Source organism: Bubalus bubalis, chromosome 1 (genome assembly GCF_019923935.1).
Source record: "Bubalus bubalis isolate 160015118507 breed Murrah chromosome 1, NDDB_SH_1, whole genome shotgun sequence".
Taxonomy (NCBI): domain Eukaryota; kingdom Metazoa; phylum Chordata; class Mammalia; order Artiodactyla; family Bovidae; genus Bubalus; species Bubalus bubalis.
The window spans coordinates 155483139-155492369 of record NC_059157.1 but is presented as its reverse complement, the minus strand read 5'-3'; positions in this window follow the sequence as shown (position 1 = coordinate 155492369).

Sequence of the window (9231 nt, the reverse complement as noted above, 5' to 3'; positions counted from 1 at the left end):
GAATTCCCTTGCTTTTTCTAAGATCCAATGGATGTTGGCAATTTGATCTCTGGATCCTCTGCCTTTTCTAAATCCAGCTTGAACATCTGAAGTTCTCAGTTAATGTACTATTAAAGCCTGGTTTGAAGGATTTTGAGCATTACCTTGCTAGCAGGTGAAATGAGTGCAACTGTGTGAACATTCTTTGTCATTGCCCTTCTTTGGGATTGGAGTGAAAACTGTCATTTTCCAGTCCTGTGGCCACTGCTGACTTTTCCACATTTGCTGGCATATTGAGTGCAGCATTTTCAAGCATCATCTTTTAGGATTTGAAATAGCTCAGCTGGAATTCCATCACCTCCACTATGTTTGTTCATAGTGATGCTTCCTAAGGTCAATTTGGCTTCACACTCCATCGTGTCTGGCTCTAGATGAGTGATCATACCATCATGGTTATCCAGGGCATTAAAACCTTTTTTGTACAGCTCTGTGTATTCTTGCCACCTCTTCTTAATTTCTTCTGCTTCTATTAGGTCCATACCATTTCTGTCCTTTATTGTGTTCATCTTTGCATGTACTGTTACTTTGGTATCTCTAAATTTTCTTGAAAAAATCTAGTCTTTCCCATTCTATTGTTTTCCTCTATTTCTTTGCATTGTTCACTTAGGAAGACTTTTTTTTTTTTTAAATCTCTCTTTGCTATTCTTTGGAAGTCTGCATTCAGATGGATATATCTTTCTTTTTCTCCTTTGCCTCTCACTTCTCTTTTCTTGGCCATTTGTAAAGCCTTCTCAGACAACCATTTTGCCTTTTTGTATTTCTTTTTCTTGGGGATGGTTTTGGTCACTGGCTCCTATACAGTGTTACAGACCTCTGTCGATAGTTCTTCAAGCACTCTATCAGATCTAATCCTTTGAATCTATTTGTCACTTCCATTGTCTAAGCATAAGGATTTGATTTAGGTCATACCTGAATGGCCTAGTAATAGATGGGGAGACAGTGGAAACAGTGTCAGACTTTATTTTTTTGGGCTCCAAAATCACTGCAGATGGTGACTGCAGCCATGAAATTAAAAGACGCTTACTCCTTTGAAGGAAAATTATGACCAACCTAGATAGCATATTGAAAAGCAGAGACATTACTTTGCCAACAAAGGTTTGTCTAGTCAAGGCTATGGTTTTTCCTGTGGTCATGTATGGATGTGAGAGTTGGACTGTGAAGAAGGCTGAGCACTGAAGAATTGATGCTTTTGAACTGTGGTGTTGGAGAAGACTCTTGAGAGTCCCTTGGACTGCAAGGAGATCCAACCAGTCCATTCTGAAGGAGATCAGCCCTGGGATTTCTTTGGAAGGAATGATGCTAAAGCTGAAACTCCAGTCCTTTGGCCACCTCATGCGAAGAGTTGACTCATTGTAAAAGACTCTGATGCTGGGAGGGATTGGGGGCAGGAGGAGAAGGGGACAACAGAGGATGAGATGGCTGAATGGCATCACTGACTCAATGGACATGAGTCTGGGTGAACTCCGGGAGTTGGTGATGGACAGGGAGGCCTGGCGTACTGCGATTCATGGGGTCACAAAGAGTCGGACACGACTGAGCAACTGAACTGAACTGACCTGAATGGCCTAGTGGTTTTCCCTTTCTTCAATTTTAGTTTGATTTTTGCAATAAGGAGTTCATGATCTGAGCCACAGTCAGGTCCTGGTCTTGTTTTTGTTGACTGTATAAAAATTCTCCATCTTTGGCTGCAAGATTATAATCAGTCTGATTTTGGTATTGACTATTTGGTGATGTCCATATGTACAGTCATCTCTTGTGTTGTTGGAAGAGGGTGTTTGCTATGACCAGTGCATTCTCTTGGCAAAACTCTGTTAGCCTTTGCCCTGCTTCATTTTGCAATCCAAGGCCAAATTTGCCTGTTACTCCAGATATCTCTTGACTTCCTACTTTTGCATTCCAGCCCCCTATGATGGAAAGGACATCTTGTTTTGGTGTTAGTTCTAGAAGGTGTTGTAGGTCTTCATAGAACCATTCAGCTTCATCATCTTCAGCATTACTGGTTGGGACATAGACTTGGATTACTGTGATGTTGAACAGTTTGCCTTGGAAATAACAAAGATCATTCTGTCATTTTTGAGATTCCACCCAAGTATTGCATTTCAGACTCTTTTGTTGACTATGACAGCTACTCCATTCCTTCTAAAGGATTCTTGCCACAGTATTAGATATAATGATCATCTGAATTAAATTCACCCTTCTTGTCCATTTTATTTCACTGATTCTTAAAATGTCAGTGTTCACTCTTGCCATCTCCTGTTTGATCACTTCCAATTTACCTTGATTCATGGACCTAACGTTCCAGGTTCCTATGCAATATTGTTCTGTACAGCATTGGACTTTACTTTCACCACCAGACACATCCACAGGTAGGCATCATTTCAGCTTTGGCTCAGCACTTTCATTCCTTCTGGAGCTATTTCTCTGCTCTTCTCCAGTAGAATAATGGACAGCTACCAACCCGGGAGAGGGGGGGGTCCATTTTCAGTGTCATATCTTTTGCCTTTTCATACTGTTACTGGGATTCTCAAAGCCAAGAATACTGAAGTGGTTTACCATTCCCTTCTCCAGTGGACCATGTTTTGTCAGAACTTTCCATCATGACCCATCTGTCTGGGTGGCCCTACACGGCATGGCTCATAGTTTGTTACACAAAACTGTGATCCATGTGATCATTTTGGTTAGTTTTATGTGACTGGTTTTCATTCTATCTGCCCTCTGGTAGATGAGAATAAGAAGCTTGTACAAACTTCCTGATGGGAGGGACTGGATGTGGGGAAAACTATGTCTTTCTCTGACGGGCAAGGCCATGCTCAGTAAATCTTTCATTTTCTGATGAGTGGGGCTGTGTTCCCTCCCTGTAGTTTGGCCAAACTACGGTAGGGGTAATGGAGACCTCCTTCCAAAGGATTTATGTGAGCATGCCATACCTCCCAGGACTGCTTCTGTCAGTGTCCCTGACCCCGCAGCAGGCCACTGTCGACCCACACCTCCATCAGAGACTCCCAAATACTCAGAGGCAGTTTGGCTGGGTCTCTTGTGGGGTCACTGCTCCCCTCTCCTGGGTCCTGGTGTGCACAAGGTTTTGTTTGTGCCCTCCAAGAGTCTCTGTTTCCCCAGTCCTGTGGAAGTTCTGTAATCAAATCCCGCTGACCTGCAAAGTCAGATTCCCTGGGGATTCTCAGTCCCTTTGCTGGATTCCCAGGTTGGGAAGTCTGTTGTGGGCCCTAGAATTTTTGCAACAGTGCTAGAATTTCTTTGGAGTAATTGTTCTCCAGTTTGTATATCCCCCACCTGGCAGCTCTGTGGTAGTGCTAATGGAGACCTCCTCCAAGGGGACTTATGCCGCCCACCCCACCTCCAGGACTGCTGCTGCCCTGTGCCTCCTTGGAGACACTCAAACACTCACAGGCAGGTCTGGCTCAGTCTCTTGTGGGGTCACTGCTCCTTCCTCTGGGTCCTGGTGCACACAAAGTTGTGTTTGTACCCTCCAAGCATCTCTGGTGGGCATGGGTTTGATTTTAAATGTGACGGCACCCCTCCTGCTGTCTTGCTGCAGCTTCTCCTTTGCCCTTGGATATGGGGTATCTTTTTTGATGGATTCCAACCTTCTCCTGTCAATGGTTGTTCAGCAACGAGTTGCAATTTCACAGAAGACTAGGGCATGTCTTTCTACTCCACCTTCTTTAATGCTGTATTATTATATACATATATATATACAGTGAAATACTGATAGGTAAAAGGACATGGTACTGCAACAACTTCACCTCAGACACATGAGAGAATCCATTACATACACACGTAGAGGGACAGAGTGATAGAACAAGCATGGTAAAATGTTACTATTTGGAAACGCTGGGTGAAGGATATACAGGAATTCTTTGTAGTTTTTTTGCTTTTTTATATCTAATTTCAAAATGTTTTTTAAAATGTTTTCAATTTCAATGTTATTTTTATGTCCCCATAGTGAGTTGAATAATGTCCCCCCCCCCCCAAATTCATATCCACATAGACCCTTAGAATGTGATCTTATTTGGACATAGTCTCTGTGGATGTAATTAGTTACAATGAGGTCATGCTGGATTAGACTGGGCCCTAAATCCAATGACTCGTGTCCTTATAAGAGAAAAGGGGAACTTCCCTGGCAGTCCAGTGGTTAAAACTCTGCACTTCCACTGCAGGGGGCACAGGTTCAATCCCTCATCAGGGAACTAAGACCCTGCATGCCTTGTGTCATGGCCAAAAAACAAAAAAAGTTAATTAAAAATAAAACAGCTAAATTAACAAAAGAAGAGGAGGAAGAGAGGACACGTACAGAGAAAAAGGCCCCATGAAGACGGAGGCGGAGAATGCAGGTAGGATTAGAATGTCAAGGACTGCTGGGAGAAGCTACAAATAATCGAGAAAGGATGCTTCCTTAGAACCTTCAGAGGGAGCACGGTCCTGCCGACACCTTGATTCCAGACTTCTAACCCCCAGAACTGTGAGGGAAGACATTTAAGTCATCAAGTTTGTGGTAATTTGTTAGTCTACCTTAGGAAAATAATAGTCACCCACATGCTTAAAATGGCTCTCTAGTCTATCTCAGTCTGTCATCCACAAGCCTCTGATGATATTAATAATGATAATATTATTTATTTAACATTTACTACAAGATTATATGCATTATTTCTTTTAATCCTCCTAACACCTGAATAGAGCAGGTTCATGACTAATTCTATGGCTGGGAAGTGACTGCTTAGAGTGGTTAAGTAGTGTGCAAAGGTAGACAGCTAGTGAGTAGAGAGGCTGAGCCTTGACCCCAGGCAATCTGAATCCATAAGCCTCACCATTTCTGCTCCAACATTGTTCACTCTTTGCTGCACAAGCCCTTCCTGTCAGAGCAAACAAGCCTCATGTCTGTCCCCCACGCCCAGCTATCCAAGTCCAGACATCGAGCCTTGCCTTGAGATTACACCACATCTTCCTCCTTATCCTTTTAAATCCTGTCCATCCCAGGCCCAGCCGCACTTCCTGTCCTCTGAAATTTCCAAGCCACGAGGCCACAGCAGTCCCTCCTTCTTTAGCTCAGCTCTGTGTACTGCTTGCTTGGTCCCAAAATATACTCAGGATTATTTTGGACATTATTTACCTTAAAAAAAAAAAAATTGTCTCCACCCGGATAGCAAGTACCCTGCAAGTAGGTGGTAATTGTATGTAGGTATCTGCCACATCTCTAGACATCAACTTTCCTTGCCCTTCTTTACTTTTTTATTTATTTTGGTTTGTGTTGATCTTGCTGCAGGGACTTTTCTCTAGTTGCGGTGAGCAGGGGCTACTGCCCAGTTGGACTGCACAGGCTTCTCATTGCGGTGGCTTTTCTTATTGTGGAGCGTGGGCTTTAGGGAGCTCAGGCTTCAGCAGTTGTGATTCCCCAGCTCTAGAGCACAGGGCTCAGTAGTTGTGGTGCACGAGCTTAGCTGCCCCACAGCAGGTGGAATCTTCTTGGACCAGGGATCAAACCTGCATCTCCTGTATTGGAGGCAGGTTCTTTACCACTGAGCTACCAGGAAGCCCCTCTCTCCTTGCCCTTCTTTCTGTAGTTAGGAACCTCTCAGAAAAGCTTTCATCAGGCATATATGTAATCACAGTACAAACTTGACATTTGCAATTTGACTGTTTTGAAGCTTGTTGACGTAATTTCAGTTGTGTATAAGATATAGTCTGCTACATCAAAAAGACCACAACCAACCAATGTTGAAGAGGATGACGAGAAAAGGGAACCCTTGTACACTATTGACAGGAATATAAATTGGTACAGCCACTGTAGAAAACATTATAGAAGTTCCTCAAAACCTGAAAATAGAACTATCACATGATCTGAAAAAAATGAAGACACTAATTTAAAAAGATACATGTACCCCAACGTTCACAGCAGCATTATTTACAACAGCCAAAACATGGACGCAACCTACGTGTTCATCAACGCCTGAATGGATAAAGATGTGGCATATATATACATAATAGAATACTACTTAACCATAAAAAGAGTGAAATCTTGCCATTTGCAACAACATGGGTAAACCTGGAAGGCATTATGTTTAGTGAAATAAGAGAAAAACAGATACTGTATATCATTTATACGTGGAATATAAAAAATAAAACTAGTAAGTATAACAAAAAAGACTTACAGACAGTAGAGAACAAGCTAGTGGTTACCAACGGGAAGAGGGCAGGGGGCAGTGGCAAGACAGGGGCAGGGGATTAAGAAGTACAAACTATTATGTATAAAATAAATAAGCTATTGTACAGCATGAGGAATATAGCCAATTATTTTATAACAACTATAAATGGGAGCATAACCTTTAAAAATGGTGGATTACTCTTGTATACCTGAAACTAATATTGTAAATCAACTATACCACACCCCTGAATGTGTATGTATATTTTTAAGATATTGGCAACACAGCTCAAAAAACACAGTCTGCTAATGGCTGAGAGCATGACTAAACAATGTCAACACTAGTCTAGGTTGCAGTATTTGTCAAATGAATGAAACTTGGTCTGTTTGAAAAAGCCCTAGAAAGAATATATTTTGAGTAGAAAATTAGTTTCCTAATTAAGGGTGGATTATTTTACCTCACGGTGGCTTAGATTTACGACGTGCCTTGTGCTCTGTACAAAGACCTGACGTGTCGCACGTTCCGTGTAAAAACAGAAGAATCCATTTATGGAATTTTTCTGCAAGTGCTGCAGCAATGCAAGAACTGCTTGAGTGAGGAATTCCAGTTTGCAAAGGTAAACACATTGCATTGCAGTTAACTAGCAGAGATGTTGGGCACAATAAGTAATCTGATTTTCAACTGACCCAGGAGCCTAGGTACACAGTACCATGTTCACAGATGTGGGGGTTCATATAGGTCTTGGATTATCTTTGAGATGTCAGGTTCAGGCAGGTAACATCTGTGAGTAAAAGGAGCAGGATCCCAGAAAGACACCCCCATCAACAGTGATGAATGTCAGTTGACACCTGCTTTGCTGTTGCAATTAAGAGGGAGTTGGCAGAAATATACCACAATGGTGTGCACACCCCAACCAGAAGGCTGCTGGGCTCGGGTCATTTGTTGTCTTGAGGGATTGTAGATCTCATGTATTCTAATTTTTAGAAAAGTTGGAGGCCTAGGTTTTTATGTATTTCCAAATTTAAAAATGTTAGCAACTAGTTCACCTAAAACAAACATTGTTCAAACCAAATACTGGTGTGTGAGCTAAGATGTGGCCCAGCGCCCACCAATTTGCTACCCCTGGGCTGTTGTTTATCTGCCTGCTTTAGTCTGTGAGCTCTGGAGCCCTAGAACCTTGTAAAAGGAATAGACATGTTCCTAGAAGGGCAGTTGGAAAAAGAACACATGCTCAAACTTGAAAGATGAGGGCTGAAAAGTGCCACTCAGTGAATTAGTGTTTGTAAAATTCATTCCTCATTATTTTTATTGCATATCCTAATACAAGTCAGGCACTGCTGTAGGATTAGATAAGGGGCATTACAATAATGAATGAACCACAGTTCTGCTGCTCTCTCAAAGTTTATACTCTATTAATAATAATGAGAGTCAGTGACAAAATAAAATAAGCAAAGTCCAGATAGTGGCAGGCATTATTAAAAAGTTAGGGCTAGCTAAGGAACAGAACATGATGGGGGGCTGTCAGAGGGGCTTGTTTTTAGATAGGGTGTGAAAGAAGGCCCTTCTGGAGAGAGGATTCTGGAGAGGGGACCTGAACGATGATCTGGAGGAAAGGCATCCCAGGCAGGGAGGACAGGAAGTGGGAAGACTTTGGAATAGAGGGGCACACCTGAGGAAGAGGAAACACTGTTGATGGATGGAGGAAGCTGGCAAAGGTCAGATCTTATACAGCCCAAGTCAAGGGTTTGTAGAGTGAAATGAGAAACGCTTGGAAACTATGTATTAGAGCAACATATGATTAACATTTTAAATAAATCATTAAGCTACAGTTTGAAGGGCTGTGGCAAAGACCTACAGATACTACAGAGATGACAGTTGATACAGGGGAAAGGAATTTGATGACATAAGAAGGCAGGGGAGGAACTTCCTCTGTTCTTAGAACTGGGTTGGAATTATTCTGAGCAGAGGTGGCAAAAAGCAGAAGGGTCAAGAGGACAGCTGCTGACTTCACACTTTAATTATGAAAAGCTTGTACTGTTAATCTCAGTGAGGTAGTATTCTGAAACAGCTATGTTTTTTGAATTGTGTTCAAGGAAACGTAGACTTCAAACTCGTCGAAGTAGTTGGGTGCTTTCTAACATGAATTGTTTGGGCTGCAGAGGTAAAAACTAGAACCCCATTATGTCTAACACATATACTATACACAATGCTATGAGGGCCAGTTTGCAGACAAGAGTTTAAATGACTTGCCGGGTTACCTTAGTAGAGGAATGACTTGAATGCAGAAATGACATGAAAGCCCAGAAATGGGCCAAGTTCCCATGGCTACAGACAGTGAGCTGTGACTTCCAGCTACAGGAGTGACTAACTCCAGGGGATACAGGGAATCGAGGCGCATGGTGAAAGCTGCTCCCCTTCCAGTGTTCCCAGTAGGGGAGATGATTTTCCTTATCAATCTGCCTGACATTCTCTATCTCAGCACTAACCAGAGCTCCCAATGTGTGCCTTCTTTTAACATGATTTTTTAAAAATCTAATCTTTACTTCCCCTGGTGGCTCAGAGGGTAAAGAATCTGCCTGCAATGCAGGAGACCCAGGTTCAATCCCTGAGTTGGGAAGATCCCCTGGAGGACATGGCAACTGACTCTAGTATTCTCACCCGGAGAATTCCATGGACAGAGGAGCCTGGAGGACCCTACAGTCCATGGTGTCTCAAAAGGTTGGACACTTCCACATGGTGAGCTAGGAGTTGGCTCTTGGGACAAACAAGTATTATTTGTTACTATGAAATTATCTTGTTTTTGGATACTTTCATGAAAAAAAAAAAAAAACTTCAAATTTTTAAAGGAGGCTTTTGATGCAGATAGCAGGCATAAATATGTGTTTAACAACTAATGTTAACAGTGACAATATTTAAAGCCATCAGTTCAGTTCAGTCACTCAGTCGTGTGCAACTCTTTGTGGCCCCATGAATCGCAGCATGCCAGGCCTCCCTGTCCATCACCAACTCCCGGAGTTCACCCAAACTCATGTCC